At 40.1% G+C, this 17,944-nt stretch overlaps 1 long non-coding RNA gene across 1 annotated transcript in view; it reads right to left on the reverse strand.

Moving 5' to 3' along the window:
• Positions 1 to 14,366: 14,366 nt before the first annotated feature.
• The window catches only part of LOC131482238 (uncharacterized), a 202,138-nt gene continuing 198,560 nt past the window's right edge, over positions 14,367 to 17,944 (reverse strand). Inside the window, exon 7 of the long non-coding RNA XR_009246828.1 lies at positions 14,367 to 14,455. This is a non-coding gene — a long non-coding RNA (uncharacterized LOC131482238). The remainder of the gene's footprint in view (positions 14,456 to 17,944) is intronic.

A 17,944-nucleotide genomic window follows, 5' to 3' on the forward strand; every position in this document is an offset into this window, starting at 1 on the left:
CACCTTCATAGCTTCCGCAATCATCCCTGACCCAGACACGTATCTGTCACATTCACACTCCCATAGTTCCAATTACCTACTAGATATTTCTAACTTACCATTCCTCAGACACAACTGAACCCCTTCCCTGATCAAAACCATTAAAGCAAGAGAGCAAATTCTGTGGTGTCTCTTCTTGTAAGGGCACTAACCACATTATCAATGGCCCACCCTCCATGAACTCACTAAATCCTTCTAAAGGTCCCAACTTCAAATACTTACACCATCGGGGTTAGCACTTCAGCACGTGAGTTTCGGAGAACACTAATATTCAATCCATAACATCAAGAGGTATCAAATTTTCTCTGTTTATGTACAGGAATACTTTTAGCCTGTGAATGTAGCCACGGTAAAAATGAAACCCTCATCTGTATTTGTAATGGCATTCTTAGGGACATGTGAAAACTGTGGAAGTACCACAAAGGAGGCTGTGGACCATATAAAAACAAGGCAAAATGTTTTTTAAAAGTAAAAAAAAAAATGGGCCCGGCGCTGTGGCCTAGCGGCTAAGTCCTCGCCTTGAAAGCACCGGGATCCCATATGGGCACCGGTTCTAACCCCGGCAGCTCCACTTCCCATCCAGCTCCCTGCTGTGGCCTGGGAAAGCAGTCGAGGACGGCCCAAAGCTTTGGGTCCCTGCACCCGTGTGGGAGACCTGCAAGAGGTTCCTAGTTCCCGGCTTCGGATCGGCACAGCACCGGCTGTTGCGGCTCACTCGGGGAGTGAATCATCGGACGGAAGATCTTCCTCTCTGTCTCTCCTCCTCTCTGTATATCTGGCTTTCCAATGAAAATAAATAAATCTTTAAAAAAAAAAGTAAAAAAAAAAAGTAATGGTAAAAGGACTCATGTGTCTATTCCATCATTAAATACACATTTGAATACTACATATACTATATATGACAAGGATTCAAAGGTGAGGAAGAAACAAGATACTGCATCCATAACCTTTGCTCTTGACAAGTTTGCTTTTGTTTTGGCTAGACTGCTTTCGGTTCCTAGGAGTGATGGCTTTGACTGAGTTTTGGCTACAGGATGGTGCTTCATCTCCTGCCACAATTCTTGGAAGAACTGCATGAGAATTTTGAAAGTCCTGTTCTTGCCTCTAGTTGGTCTCGGTACAACAGTTTTGGCATCAATGGAGCAGAATGTTTATCTTAATTTTTTCAGCTAGAGTGGAGGGGTGTGTGTTACTATCTATTGTTTATGCTGCTAATCACCAGGGCTCTTCAGCTGGGCATGAACAGTTGCCAATCGATGTGAATAAGCTGCCTCTGCAGGCTTCTGCTTTAACGTTGTCTTGTTCCTGAGCAGGCAGTGGCCTAGTAGTTAAAATGTCCATGTCCCATAATGGAAAACCTGGGTTTGACGCCTGGTGCCAGCTACCCCTTCCAGGTTCCTGCTCTGCAGACCCAGGAAGGCAGGAGGTAATAGCTCAAGCCACTGGGTCTCTGCCGTGTATGAGATACCCGGTTCTACTTCCTGGCTTTGAGTGGTGGCCTGGCTTTTGTGGGCATTTGGGGAGTGAATCAGTAGATGATTGCTCTGTCTCATTCTCCTAAGCAATAAATGAACAAAATGTGGTCTTGTTCCTTCTTAAAACAAGATATTCATTTGTAGACTGCTGCTGTCTTTGGGCGCACTGTGCCTGTGAACTTTGAACAAAGCATACTAATATTACCTTTCTTCTCACCCAGGTTTCCTCCTAAAATTATTCTTGCTTTAGTTTGAACAACAGTCATGCTGCCCTGTGTTAGTGAGCGGAGCTCTTTTCAAACTACTATCTTATTATGCTGAGTGTCTCAAACCAGACCCTTAGATCTAGTATAACAAATTTGGCCTGAATTTATTTTGGTGCCAAATAATTTTGAAATCCATGAATGCTTCTTTTTTTCCCCCCATCATATCTTTTTCCATAAAGTCTTTGAACACCCTCTGGTATAAGTCTCAAAGTGGTTGTATTTCAGGACTCCTGCCTTCCTGCTTATCAGCAGTGAGGATTTGTGTGTTAGTTCTTTGAACCACATGAGACTCAGTTTCCCCGTCTGTATGTGGGGTTATGAAGCGCTACTGTTACAATCGCATGTGGTCCTTGAGAGGTCTAAACCCATCCAGTCAAGTTAGAAGAGTGATTTCTGAAGGTGCTGTCTGCTAGCAATGGGATGTACCTACGTGTGTGTGTGTTCCATTTTACCATATACAAGACCGATGGGCAAAGCAGATGCCTGCTGTGCTTGCGTTCCCATGTTTCATTAACAGACAAGAAACAAAAACAACACACAAAGAACAAAAAGCAGAGCGCTGATGATAGAAAGGACAAAGGTTATACAACCCTTTTTAGATTTTATTTTTTCTTTAACCTGCTCATTCTTCCAGGTGCAGGTTGATTTCTCTAAGCCTCTGAGTTTATGGACGTGTGCTAATTTGCATGGGTGATCTGGACTGCCAGCCTGATGCTGTGTGAGAGAGAGATACTAGTCTTTGGCTGTACGGCGGCGTGACTCCCGCATTCAGCAGGAAGCAGACCGATATCTCATCGGAGCAGCCAGCAGAGGATATTCAGTGCACCTTTCTGGCAAAGGCAGGCAAGTGAATGAGTGGGGTGTGCCAGGGAATGAATTACACCGAGAACCTCTGCATCCATAAAAATGAGGCTGCTCTCAGGTCAAGCGGGTGGGTGACGTGTCACAGAAGCAGGTTAAACTGATTTGACCCTCTGACTTGCCGATCTGAAGCTGACAAAGGGGGATGTTCCGTGGCTCTGGGCTCAGAATTATCTTTCTGTTGTCTCTGCCCATTTTGAACTAGAAAAGACTTTGGAGTTTTCTTTCTTAGGATTTTATTTTATTTCTTTGTTCTGCTTAACCGCCCGCCTTCATTCCTATTTGCATAGAAATCCTAATCAATTTTATCCCTGCAGTTGGGATTTTGTCTGTTTGGGGCAAAAATCCCCATATCTTTATCCCCTTTTAGCATCTTGCTAAATAGAACAAATTGTGCTATTTCTGTTTTTTTGCTTTTCAAAAGCAATTACTTCCATGTCATTTCTAGACATTCAGGCAGAAAAGTCTGCCTTGATTACCCTTCCTCCCACTTCCCTCCCCCTTTCAAGTCCTCGGGCTTCTTCACTGCTTGGCAAGGATTCAATTAAATGAGGTGTCAATGGAGCTACAACGGTTTCAGGTCAGAGACGTCAGCCAGAAAGCTGCAGAGCTGTGCTGCCCCTGCGTATGTAAATGTATATATTTATATCAGGGATGTCAACTTGCAGGACTCTCCTCCTCTGCTCTTCCCTGATCAAAGATGATTGCTGAGGCAATTACTGCAAAGGAAGAGAAAATCAGGGCCTCCTCTCCAGCCCTGTGCTGTAGGGGTTTAATTGCTTGCAATAACGTTAGGAGCACAAGTCCTTTGCTGTGTGCGTGGCCACATTTAGGCACACACACACACACACACTTGCACAAATGGCTGTGTGAGGGCAGCAACACACATGATGGCCATGCAGGAAAGCGTTCACGTGGCCCTTAATCCTGATAAATGTACATGCATCCAGAGCTGCCGCAACAAAAGGGGGAAAAAAATACTACCCGCCTCAGCTAATGCAATAAAAGCAATGTATCATATTTGGCCTATGTGAAAAGCTCTATTTGTGTCTTCTTTTCTAAGAGATTTAACATTTTTATTCTCATACCAAAAGATAAAGCTACAGCTAAAAAAAAAAGAATAGAAAAAAGACAGATACAGAAGGAATCACAGCAACAAAATACACAAATTCTTTAAATTGCTTTTGTCGTTTGTTTAACTCTTCTGCGCACGTAGTCACAGAAGTCTTGTTCTCTACAAACACATCACATGTTAAAACCCTCTCAGACCCTTTTTGCTTTTTGTAGGCGGCTACAAGGATAAGTTGTGTATTTCTACACTATTCACTGTGTTCTAGGCTATTCTGTTTTTGTTTTCATATGACATGGGCCATGAAGAGAGATTCCAACCTGCATCAACAAATATAAGGAGTGACATTTAGATACAGAAATTTTGGACTCATTCTATAATTAGTTCTGCTAGGTCCAGGGGCTGCTAATGCCCACGGCTGCAGGCTGGGGTGGGTCCTTGCTCACACACACAGAACACAGGCTCTCAAGCATACGCACGGTAGATTTAGATTTTCATTTCAGCCTCCTGAGGGCTGTCAGATTTTAAATATTATTATTTCGCCTAATTGGTTCTCCTTTGATGGCAGGAGAGTAAAGATAGTGAAAAAAAAAAAAAAACCTTCACAAATCCTGTCACCAACACGAAGACACATAGCAGCCTCTCGGCTCTGTGTTTAGACCAGTGCTCGTTTTTGTAATTTTTCTCACTCTGCTCTCTTTCTTTTTTGTAGATTAAGTAGTCAAGACTATGTGAATGAAGCTCATGTCCATCCTCTCCAGGACAACTTCAAATACACACACCTTTTCCGAAATGGAATTAACATATTATTTCTATTGTGATTTTAAAATTTTTCAATTTTTTTTCTGAAGTTTTCAGGAAATGAAAGTGAGTAATCAAGTGACAAACAAATGAAACAAATAAGAACAACCCCATAGTGCTTATTTTAGCAGTTTGGAGATTAATAGGATTTTGTGGGAGGGTCTCACAAATATGTCACAGTGTTGTATTTTAACTCTCGAAATGTCTTTGATGTGTTTGCTGCCTTCTTGTACTTATTAGCATGATTTGTTATCTCTGACTCCTTTCTCTAATGGTCCTCAGTGCTTCTTTATAAACATGTCTGACTCCAGCTGCATCCTCCCAGCTGCTCTGATGGTGATGTGTTTAGACTTTGCTCAGCTCAGAATGCTAGGTCTAATAGGGAAGCAGGGAGCCAAAGATAATTACCATACAGGATATAGGAAGGATAACAGGAAAGCCAAGGTGATGGGAGAGTCCCCAGGAGGAGCACATAAACTGCCTAGAAGAAGAAATATCATGAGTCCTCTTTCTGGAAAGCAGGCAATCCCTGGATCTGAACTGACCAGCAAGGTACTAGGTACAGTCCTCAAATAGAAAAGGTCATTTTGCATTTCAGACTTCAAGGGATTTGTTCTTTTCAATCCTCATGAAATGGGAATTTCGATACTGTTCTTCAAATTTTTACAAATTCCTGGGTAAGTTGTTCACCTTGTTTCATGGCTTCTCACGGTAATGTATAGTGATGAAGTACTGGGGTCTATCCTATACAGACGTGGGGGTACAATGTAACATGTACCCCTGCATCCAGATGAAAGATGGATTCCCAATGAAACTGTTGGACATGTGTAGACAATGGAATGCTGGACTGTCTGACATTGTACCAACCATATCGGGGTACACTTAAATAAGAGACTGATAGAATTATGATTCCTTATGAAGGACTACACTATCGTAACAAAATGGGAAAAATCTAACGGGGGGGTGGGAGTTTGGGGGGAGTCACAGCCAATACAAAATTGTACCACATAATTCAAAATTCAAAACAAAAATATATTTAAAAAAAATTCCTGGGTGGAACTAGCTTGAGGTTTACCTCCTCCTGTGCCTGTGATGTCACTGGTTAATATTAAACTTCTTCTGGCCTGTCCCTTCCCTCTGATCTATACTAATCTAGGGATCATACACTGTGTTACACAAGGGGTTTCTATGAACTACCCATAGAGGGTGTCAGTGTGAGCAAACATTCTATATTTTGGGAGGATAAGGGTTTTGCATCATCCTGTCTTAGCTTTCCAAAGCTGTTTCCTCTTCCTCTTTTTTCACAGCCTCCTTCTTCTGGAATCTTCCCACAGGAATTTACCTGTGCTTATTCTAGTATAGAAAGCAACGGTTCTCCATGTCCTCTGCTGCTCTAGCCTGCCTCCATATGGCCAAAGTCACTGTTCTTTAGAAACACACTTGGGAACGTGTACACCCACCCATACACACACACACACACACACACACACACACACACACACACACACACAGGCTTTGCCATTTTAGTATTTTCCTTCTTCCTCTTCTCCTTGCGTCTGCAGATGGAATTACAGAACTCTCCTCAACTCCCCAACAAGGTAGGCTTGTTTCACCATTACGTGCCTTGCTTCTCTTTTATAGGCACCAGGGACACAGTAGGCGACAGAGTTCCAGCCCCCACAAAGTCCGTTTTAGCTTTTAACAACACCCCTCCCCCGTTTTTTCATAACAGGTACAACACATTCAATTAAATGTTGGCTAACTTAGAGTTCTCACTCCAACCCTCTCTGTGGCCTTTCTCTGTATCAACCCTATGCTCTTTGACTTCCCAATGCGCACAGTCCAGATAGGTTGTTAGAATTTTGTGAGGAATGTTTTTTTAAAGTAAACATTTGTTGTGGTCCTCTCATGAGCTTTGCGAAGTGCTTTATGTATATCCTTTCATTAATCCTTAAAGAAACAAAACAAAACAAAACAAACAAAACAAAACCTCAGTGGGTGACTAGCATTATTTTCCAGGGAAGACATCTGGCCTAGCAGATAAGACCCCACTTGGGATGCCCACATCCCAGAGCAGGGTGCCTGGATTTGACTCATGGCTCTAACTCTGGATTTCTTCTTGTTAGTGAGCACCTTGAAAGTAAACAGGTAATGACTCAAGAACTTAGATCCTTGCAACCTTGAGAGAGACCCAGACTGAGTTTTTAGTTCCTGGATTCAGCTTGGTCTGACTTGGCTGTTGAGGGCATCTGGTGAACTGAACCAGTGGCTGGTAGATCTCTGTATATATACCTTTCAAATAAACTAAAATGTAAAAATATTACTTTTGCTTTATACGTGGATAGATAGGAACCTAAAGCAGTTACATTTTCTTTCCCAGTTACTGGGTCTATTTCATAAGTCACTACCTATGAAAATGTTACGCTAACAATCCAATCTTGAACTATGTGGTCTCTATCACCTTTGGAATTAATTTTCTATCTGTATGAAGATTACTTCACTGTGGGCCATAAGCTCCTCAAGCGTAGTAGGCCAGCTCCCCATCTAGGCAGAGTGTTCAGGGAAGATGTTGTTCAGAGGACAACTGGATGGGTGCACCAATGGAGACAGATCTGACCGACTGGTTATCTTTGACTTTTACTACTAGTATATACTGTTGTGTGGTATCTTCCATTCTTTAGCTATAAAACTGACCCACCTGTTTCATTTTAACATCCAGGGTTGGAAATAGGTCAATATCTACACTACTCATCATAGAAACACCACCAGTTTCTCACCTAGATTAACACTTTCTTCCCACACTTTGTTTCTACACCCATCCTACCATACACATTTTCTTTATCAGATTCCTGCTATTTGTTCTTCCATCTGGTCATTAAATGGCCACCAAAGTTAAGCTGGATGTCTCAAAGATACCTTAAATTCACCATGTATGAAACAAAACTCTATTTAAAACACTTGAGTTAATTCTTATGGTTTTAAATTCAGTACAAGAATATTCTTTCAATCCCTTTCAGATTGCAAGCTTGCATCTACCAGGCGTTCACACATTTACAGACCTTCTGCTTGAAAGGCTATCACAACCATTGTCTCACTCCCCCCCTCTTGCCACATCACAATACCTCTTCTTCCCTCACATTTAGTTAACTTACAATCCTCTCCAAAACAGCTGTCCTTGATGTTTTCAAGTAGACCAATTCCTCACAGCATGAGACAGTGACGATGCTATCATTTTTGGTTTCTTCTTCTTCTCTTAACTTTTCCTCATTCACTCATTTATGCAAGGATACCAGAGGACCCACCATGTTCTTGGATTTGTTTTTGGCCCTGAAAAGAGATATAAGCAAATGAACAAGGATATACACTATAAAATCAAGTAGTAATCAATGCAGATGAAAAACAGAACAGGATTAGAGGACAAAGTGACAGCATTGCTATTTGAGGTAGGGCAGTGAGAGAAGGGTCTTCCGAGCAAGTGACATTTACACAGAGACCTGTTTGCAGTGGAGTGAGCTATGGGAGTATCAGAGAGGAACATTTTTGGCTGCAAGACTAGAAAGTACAAATCTTAAAGATGGGGGCATGCTTGACATGTTTAAGGAGCAGCAAGCAGGCTAGAGTGGTGGAAGTACCATGTATAAGGGAAACAGCAGCAGAAAAAGAGTTCAGAGAGGTAGCCAGGAACTCTGCAGGCCATCTACATAAAATGTAATATCATAAGGCCTTCTGTTTTAAATGAGGGGTGATGAGAAATCACTGGAGCATTTTGGGCAGAGTGACATTATACAAAATACATTATAAAAGGTGAATTCTGGCTACTGGGTAGAGAAAGGAGCAGGGAAGCAAAAGTTGAAGGATGCTGATTAGGAGGGTACTGGGTTATTAGGGTAGAACTGATGACCTGAAGTGAGGTGAAACAACAGAGGTGGTGGGACGCATCAGAATCAGGATGCATCTTGGTGAGTCAGGACCTGCTCATAAATTAGACATACGAGTGAAAGAAAGAGGAGTTAAAAATGACTCTAAGATTTTGGTTCCAAGGAATTGAGTAATATCATTTACTAAGATGGGGAGTTCTCACTACATTTTTATTTGACACGAATTTCTGTGATGTACTGGTTCAGCAATGATTTTGCCTCTCTAGAACACATTTGATAATATCTGGGGAAATTTTTGGTTGCTGTAATGGATGTCAAGGAGAAGGTCTTAATGGCACCTGGGAACTTGAGGGTCAAGAGATTTTGCTTCATAGACAGAAAAATTTGAGCTTAAATAGCTATAAGAATTGCAATGAAGTAGAATATTTCAAATGTATTTAAAACCATGAATTAGTAATTATGTATATTTTAAAACAATCAATTGATCACTTTCTGAGGGTAACAGGAAACTAATTAATAAACTTGACAATACTATCAAGTCTTTGCTTTGCCCTTTTCACAGACATTGTTCCACTACATAGCCAATTATTCCAGTTTGTATATGAAAACAAAATAGATTAGCAACATCATCATTTTGGAATGTCCAACAGATTAATGGATGTAAGCATTGCATATTAATTTTCTGCTCATATACAATATAAAGAACAAAACCCAATCATTATATGACTGCTGATGGAAGAACCTAAATTTCCTACAGTTTATCAACAAATTTGAATTTCCAGAGCTCAAGCCTTAAGATCTAGCTTTCACTTACAGAAAATACTAAGGATGGATAATAAAAGAATATTGGCTAGAAGACAATCAACAAAATGAAGGAGAAATCTCACAGTATATAAAAAGAGCAATTTATACTGAAAAAAAAAACCTAATTAAACAATCAGGAAAGAGTTTTTCAGAACACTAATTCAGATTCTCAGATTTGAGGGGTTGCTGTATTTATTAAATAAGGCAAGATACTGTAAGAAAGGAGCAATAAAAGAATAAAAAGAAATTCTTGGAAATTAAAAATACAATTACAGACATGAAAAAACGCATTGAATGAGTGGGATGATGAAACAGCTGTAACTGGATACTGCATTTGTATACTAGGGGATTGAAAACAAGGAGATATCCCAAAAATCTGAACAACAACAAAAAGAAACAGAGGGGCCAGCCCTATGGCACAGTGGGTTAAATCTCTGCCTGTGGCACCAGTATTCCATGTGGGTACCTGTTCAAATCCTGGCTGCTCCACTCTGATCCAGCTCACTGCTAATGTGCAGCAGAGGATGGCCAAGGCCCTTGGGTCCCTGCATCCACTTGGGAGACCCAGAGGAAGCTACAGGTTCTTGGTTTGGGGCTGGCCCCGCTCAAGCAGTGCAATCCATTTGGGGGGTGAATCAGTGGATGGAAGACCTCTTTCTCTATTTTTTGTCAAAAATAAATCTTTCATAAAAAAGACAAAGAAAATGTGAAATAAAAGTCAGAAGTCACACAGGATAGCATTAAGATGTCTGTCATGTGTAGCAGAAGAAAAAAGTAAATGTGAATGAGAGGAATAAACAGCCATAAAAACAGTAGGCTTTCACGAACAAGTTCTCCAAATAATAAAAGCAACACACTCTTTAGATTGGAAAGCTGTTACTGGATCTCCAAGAGAATGATGGCTTACCCCTTGGCATAACCTCAAGGGTTACATTTACTTTAGGTATGATGACTGTCCACAATCTTTGAAGAACATTAGAATGCTTGTAAGAAATTTACCTCTTCATCTTCATTTTTTCTATTTTACTAATTTAGTTATTTTCTTAGGGTTATAGGCACAAAAAATAATTTTTTTTTCAGTATTAGTTTCTATTCATTTCCCTGAATTTGTATTCCCCTTAAGGCATTTTATTTATTATTTTCCTTCATTAAAGTTTGTCCCTCTACATTTACTTTATAATAGTGTCACAATTAACCTGGACTTGCAAAATCCATTTTCAGCTATTGCTCTTCTCTGTCATCATTTCAAATCGATCACTAAATCCAATAGATTCTAACCAGCAACACTTGCTGCTCCACTTCCCACTCACCTCCCTGCTAATGTGCCTGAGATAGCAGCATAGGAGAGCTCACATCCCAGCACCCCTGTTGACTGTATGGGAGATCTAGACGCAGTTCCTAGCTCTGGCTTTAGTCTGGCCTAGTCCTGGCTGTTGTGGCAATTTGTGGAGTGAATCAGCTGATGAATCATCTCCATCTCTACCTCTTTTCCTGTAACTCTTCAAATAATAGCCGAGTAAGTCTTTAAGACTCAAAACAAGACAAAGAAGCATCTTAACTGGGGAGTCATATGCAATTCCCTATTACATTTAATGATGAATTCTCTTATGAGTAAAGTATGAGTTTGTGGCTGTATGGATATAATTAATAAAGGGTGGTGTAATGGTTATTTTGCTTATTCCCCAATCCATTCTTTATTCTTTTCTTGAATGTTGATTTCTGATTATATTGACAACAGCTGGTCTTCGTTCTGTGCCTGAGGTCTCACCAAGAGAAGGCATCTTAGGAGTTCAGGGTATATGGTTTTCCCATTTCAGCCCTGTTAAGCTCTTGATCTAGCGTTGTGGCAGGCAATGTCTATGATAACATTCCTGTCTAACAGCTCTTCCTCAATGACTCACCTCTCAAGGGAAGCTGGTAAACACCATTGCTTCGTTTGTTCCTACAGGTTCAGGGATGGCTGGCAACGAGTTCCACTCTAACTAGTCTCTGGGTACATCACTTCCTTCAAACTTGCCCAAACCTCTTTGGTGCATTCACCACATTATTTCTTTCTTTTTTTTTTTTTTTTGGTTGGGATATGTTTTTTTTGTTGTTGTTGTTATTAATTATTTTGCATTATGTGACAGTTTCATAGGCTCTGGGAATCCCCCCACCCCTCCCCCTCCCCCCTCTGATTCCTCCACCTTGATGCAGTATTACAGTTCAAATTCAATCAAGATTCTTTCCTTGCAAACATATACCAAGCATAGAGTCCAGCTACTTATTGTCCAGATGGGTTGAACAGTTTCTTGGGGAGACCATTCCTGGTCTGAAGTTAGAGCTGGTAGAATATCATCACAGTCAATTAAGAGTCCCAATATAACATCAACAGCAATTTGCAATATTATGGAATTGACATGGTTTTGAGTAACCAGTATGTTAAAAAAAAAAAAAAAAAGCAAGTCCTAACCACAACCTATGATTAGCTCATTGACATTTCAATTTTAGTTTATTTACAGGACCGGCTGCTATATACCTTAAAATGGCTATAAGGTACCATTCAGCTGTCTCGTGTCTATTTCATTTTAGTATTTAGCCATTTGTTGTGTTGAAGTATAATTTTGCTGATCTTGGCAGATTTTAGGATAATCTAGACTGGCTTGTAACTCTAACAAGATATTTGTCGACATTTAAGGTGCAGAACATTTTTTTTTTTTGGCAGGGGGTTGTGCAGGAAAATCTTCAACACCATGGTGAGGAGTAACTAATCTTTGTGTCCCACCCAGCGAGGCATGAGCCAATCCATGCCAGCTCTTTCCTGTCAGATTTCAAGCTGTACTTTTTGTTATTTGTCTATTTATTTTAGTTTTTTTTTTAGTTTGTATGATTGTTTGTTTGCTGTGAGGGGTTTTCAAAGCAATCCCGATGGTCATTGCGAGGGAGGGCAGGGGTCCAGAGGTGGAGCCAGGCTCGGACCAGAGAAAGCTCTCCTCCCTGGTCCCGAAGGACATTTATTGTTCTTCTGTTTCTGCGGACCGCTCAGGGCTTCTGGTTGTCTTTCCGATGACGTTGGTTTCTGCGCAGTAGTGTTTGGACTTCTTCCATCCCCTGCGGAAGCTCCAGTTGGTGGTGGGTGACCTCAGAGTACTCGGCCTCCGAGGGCATCCAATTCCCTGTGGCCTCCTTGGCAGTTGGGATATAGTCCTTGTTGCTCGTATTAATAGTTTGCACCACATTATTTCTAAATAAACTCCTGTTTCCTTGTGTACGCTAATATAGATGATATATAAAGAATCTATTTGAATAAGAAAGAGAAAATGTAGTCTAAGTTCACTTATCAGAAAATCCTCAAGAACACAATAGTGTGCCTTTTTAGGAGTAAAGTTTATATTTTAATAACATTTGGATACAACAGTTCAGAAGGAAGAATATGGAAATTCAACTGTGGAAAAAACCACAAATAGACGTACTATTGAAATAATCTGACATGTCTCATATTCTTGTTGCATTTCCAATCGGTAGCTATAAATTTGGGCAGTATCTGAAATGGTCCATTCTACAAGTACCATAATTTCACCAGCTTACCTGATCACATTTCAGCATTTGAAATGTACGAAATACTCATCTGTAATAATTAATAAATCCAACATGCTGCGAATGTGACCCAATACATCTGTCTTCTGTTAACAAAATATCAATTAATGTTTGGCTTTTTTTTCTCTGTGTAGATGTTGAAATCCTTGTGACGCATGCTGTCTCTTCCCTGATCTCCTTTCCAAAATCAGAAGTATATTTTGCTTCTCCCATAGTGGTTAAAAATGACACACTGGAGCACGTCTACAGACTGAAGTATGAGCCAATTTCTAAAAATTGAAAACTGTTGCCATAAAAAAAAAGATGCAGAGAATGATACCTCTACAAAACCAAAGAGTCTCTGGGCACTGTCAATGATAAAGAATGACTTGTATTTTGTGTGACAACTAGGAAGCAATACTGTATGACCCTTGGCTACTCAGCCCCTCCCCCTCAAAACCCCCTTCCGCCAACCATTCAAATCTCATTCACATTCACTGCTGGAAAAAAAGTATGTGGTTAACAGGGGAAGTAAGTTTCAGAGTCATGTTCTTTGTTGGGGAAAACTGCAAGCTCTGGCTGTTTCCATTTGAATGGCATCTCATTTTGTCCAGTTCAATGTTTACTGATTGCTCACGCTGTCTAGAAAGCTTTGATTAAACCTTCTAATTTCACCTCAGCCTTTTCTGTTCTGCAGGAAAAGCTCTTGTCCTGAAAGTACAGAAGTGTGGTCAGAAGGAAAACAACCAACTAGGAGAATTAAAGGGAAGGAGTGAGAGAGTTTGAAGGAATGACAAGATGGATTTCCCTGGCACACTGTTACACAGGGTACTCCAAATCGTTTATGGAAATGGATCTTAAAAATGAGTTCCTTTCTGTGCCCCACATTTTGTAGTCTATACATAACTTTTCCATAATACACATTTCTTTAATGTACCCTCCTGCCTATTAGGGCTCAGAAAACTATACCTCAAAATATATCACTTTGCACGTCAAACAGGAAACACCTGAGAAACAGCAAATGCAGGAAGGGGCTTTCTCTGAAGTTCCCTCATCCACTGAGGAGGAACACAATCACCTCAGATCTTCTGATTAAAATTTCACTAACCAAGGAAGACCAAAACAAACAGCAGGAGAGTGAAGAGTGAGCAGTGCACCTAAGGCCCAGAGGGACTCGGCCCCAGGCCACCAGCCACTCTGCATGCTCATGTCTTGCCTAAAAATAATTTACCATTTCTACCATTATAGATAATTGTAGATAATTTACCATTATCTACAATTCTCTCTTCCTTCTGAACAGGTTTTTAAGTCTCAAACATCTGGCCTGTTCTTTTAGTTTCATATTTTATGTGATCTCAGCATACATTTACATGTTAATAAATTTAGATCTTCTTCTCTTGTTAATCCATTAGTTTATTTCAGAAGAGTCAATCAGTAAGCCTTCCGAAGGCAATCTTGAATTTCTCTACAATATATATTCATATGTACATGCATTCATATATATAATCTCCACAGCTATTTATAATCTTCATACGGCACATATTTCTTTAAAGTACTTTTCATCATGAACATATATAGAGAAACACTTTAATATAACAAATAGCTTTGTACTTACTGTTGAAGTTAGATGGCTAATAAATTCATCCATCTTCTTTCTATCCAGGTGCTGACTCAATTTTGAGAGACAAGACAGAAATAAAATCTGCTCTAGAAACAATAAAATGTATGTTAAAGGATATGGCTTATATGCTTGCACAAACATACAATACACCTTTTCCTTCCAAGTTCTCAAAACAAAATATGGGAGATCAAGACACAGCAGCTTATTTCTGGTACATCTGGGAAACATGATTTGAATGTGGAGCAACCATCAGCTTCTTCATGCTTTACCACAGAACCACTGCATGTTTCCAAACTGTCTAGAGCTCTCCCAGGTTTCTGACTTCATGATTATCTAGTGGACAAGAACAAACCAGAGCACCAGCAGATGAAAATTCTCCTGACAAGGGTGTGGTTAAAGGGGTGTTGAGTTCATCTCAAGCTCATCAATTAGACAACTTTCTCCACTCGTGAGGATAGAAAAAGACTGCAGCTAGAAGTGAAACTTGATTATGGAAAAATAATGCCTCAAGGAAGTCAGAGGAGTGCAGGGAAATTATAGCCAACTTATCTAAAATCTTAACATTTCTCTTATTTTATTTTCCTTTCTTGTGCATAAATAACACATTACAGGTACTGTGGAAGCTCTCATCGTCTCATATGTCTCTGTCTCCATTGGTGGCCAAGATCCTGGTGCATGTCAATCAACTCATAATTTCATATTATTACATGGACATATCTCACATACATGCACATGTACATAACAATACATAGTGCTGTGATAGCTCTTATACAGTTTAAATAATTAGACTGACAATGGCTATATAATTTTGCATCTATCTGTCTCATGCAAAATATCTAATATTTATCCACAGAGACTCTTACACCTGTAGTTTGTAATTACATAAGTAAAATATGGTTTAAAATTTTTGTTTGTTTGGAAGAGAGTTACAGAGATGGATGGAGGTAGAGAAAGACAGATACAAGGGTGAGGAGGGGAGGCAGAGAGAGAGAGAGAGAGAGAGAGAGAGATCCACTGGTTCACACCTCCAATGGCTGCAATGGTGGGGTTGAGATAGACCAAAACCAGGAGTGAGGAGCTTCTTCCAGGTCTCCAACATGGGTGTAGGAAGAGCACTTGGAACATCCACTGCTTTCCCAGGCACATTAGCATGGGACTGGATCAGAAGTGGAGCAACTGGGACTTGAGCCGGTGCCTAAATGGGATGCCTGTGCTGAGAACACTGGCTCAAACCACCATGCCACATCATGGTTCCCTAAAACACATTAAAAAATCTATTCTATTGTCAGTCTGTTGTTGATTTGTTTGTCAGTTTTTATCCTTATAAACAATGCTGACAGAATTTGTCTTGTAAATGTTCCTATTTGTGAGCCAAGAGAAAAAGTATATAGAGAACTTGACCTAACTCCTGAGGTTGCTATGGTCAGAGAGTGGATCCTGAGATTTGCTCAGATGGGCCTTTCTAGAATTGCTTCTGACAGCAGTGAGAAGAAAAAGAGTTGCACTGTTCCTAAGGCAATGTTTCAGTGAGTGTGGACCAAGGAACTTTTCCAGAAGCCAAGTGGATGCAGATTAAAACTATTTTGAAAGATGTTTTCTTGAAGAACTTCCTGCCTGTCTGAGAGAGACAGCCCCAACAGAGGTTAGCTGTCTACTATCCAGCTGGAGCTGCTGTGAAGAACTGGCCACCCCAAGTCACCTGCGCGAACAGCACATGCTTCAGGGAACTGTGTGGTGTTCACAGTCCCATTACGAATTATTCAGGGCACAGAATCAGCAGCATGTGGTGACGGTAGGGGACAACCCAAAGAACTCACAAGGGTACTCTGTGACCAAGAATCACCCTTCAGACACCTGGCTGATGCTCACCAACATGTGTGAAAGCTGTAAGAGTGTCTTTTCTTTCCTTCTCCTAGGTAACCCGGGGGGAGCCAAAGGCAATGTCAACAACAGGGAAGGAAGCAGGAGTGGGAAAGAGAGCAGGCACAGGGAGGAGTCACTGCCAAATCACAGGACCATGTTCCCACTGTAAAGTCTCATGTCTTGCCAGAATGGAACCACGAAAGGTAGAACGCTTTAAGTAAGATGAGAAGTGCAACTTTGGATTTGAAAAGTATTCGAGTTTTGGACTATCTGAAAATGAAGCTTGTTGACTGGCACCATAAATTTGCAACAACAAAAATCTAAGAAAGAACAGATTAGACAGAAATGTGAATGCAGTGAGAGGAAAAGCAGGTTGCTTCTTAACTGACTCCTACAGAATCTGGCAGGTTCAAGGAACTCGTTATATACTCAGTGTGGCTACTGTTCTATCTGGTCATATTTAGTCTTTTTTTAAAAGATTTATTTATTTTTATTGGAAAGGCAGCTTTGCAGAGAGAAGAGATAGAAAGACACATTTTCTTGTCAAATTAAGAATATTAATCCTAGGATGTTTATCTCTTAAAATTCTACTCTACATTACATTTAGAATAACAGCTTAGTTTCTATAGGCAGAAAACTTTAAAAATTACAAGATGAGATAAAAATCTAGGCTGCATTCAGATGAAAAAATTAGTGACATGGATTTCTCACTACCACAATCCATGTCACTAATATGGACCCCAGAATGTGTGAAAAGATACATTTCTTGTAGTGTATCAATTATCTTATGATACAACCAAATAGATACAGAATATCTTACCTAATAAAGCCTCTATCGTTCATTCTTATGATGTATTATAAGAAGGAAATACTTGTAATGCTAACAGCTCTGGGTGGTTTTTCTCATCAATGATCTGAGCTCAAAGCTCTCTAAGGAGATGAGGTCGTTTGTAACTGTTTGCAAAGAACAGCAACAAGGCATTGTATTTTCAAAATAATATGCAAAGATGCTTGGAGTCACTTTTGGTCATGCAACACAGCGAGGAATAATGAGGACATTTAAAATATTTTAAATGCAAGCAAAAGACGGCTAATTGGGGGCATGCTGCTGAATTTCTTCCCAACAAATGACTTCAGTATTCATCCAAAACATGTAATGTTTTTGTTAAAATTGAAAGAGGTATAAACAATGCTATGAGATTAGAAACAAGAGTTCTTAATGGAGAATATGTGGCATTGCAACATAGTGGTTAATAAGAAAATTACAATGGTAAATTTCAAGTGAATTTCAGTTAATTTTTGTTCCACATTTGAGTGGTTAAATGAAGGTAGTCTGAAGTGGATTGGCTTATGACTCGCTTGTTTCAATATTTTAATTAATTAAAATTACTTTAAAATATGTATGAAAGGCAGAGTGACCAGATAGAGGAGAGACCTTCCAAGCACCGATTCATTGCCCAAATAATCACAGCAGCCAGATTACTTTCCTTTGAACTGATTAGCTATAGAAATGTTTTCTTTCCATTAGAGGAATATACATGCATTTACTAAAAGAAAACTGGGCCAGTGCAGTTTAAGGCCTCATTCACGGCATAGGCAACCCATATTGGAACAGTGATTTGAGTTCTGGTACTCTTTTTTTGGCCCAGTTTCTGGCTAACATTCCTGGAAAGCAGAAGATGGCCAAAGTACTTGAGCGACTGCCACACGTA

The sequence above is a fragment of the Ochotona princeps genome, chromosome 16 (assembly GCF_030435755.1).
Source record: "Ochotona princeps isolate mOchPri1 chromosome 16, mOchPri1.hap1, whole genome shotgun sequence".
Lineage (NCBI taxonomy): Eukaryota > Metazoa > Chordata > Mammalia > Lagomorpha > Ochotonidae > Ochotona > Ochotona princeps.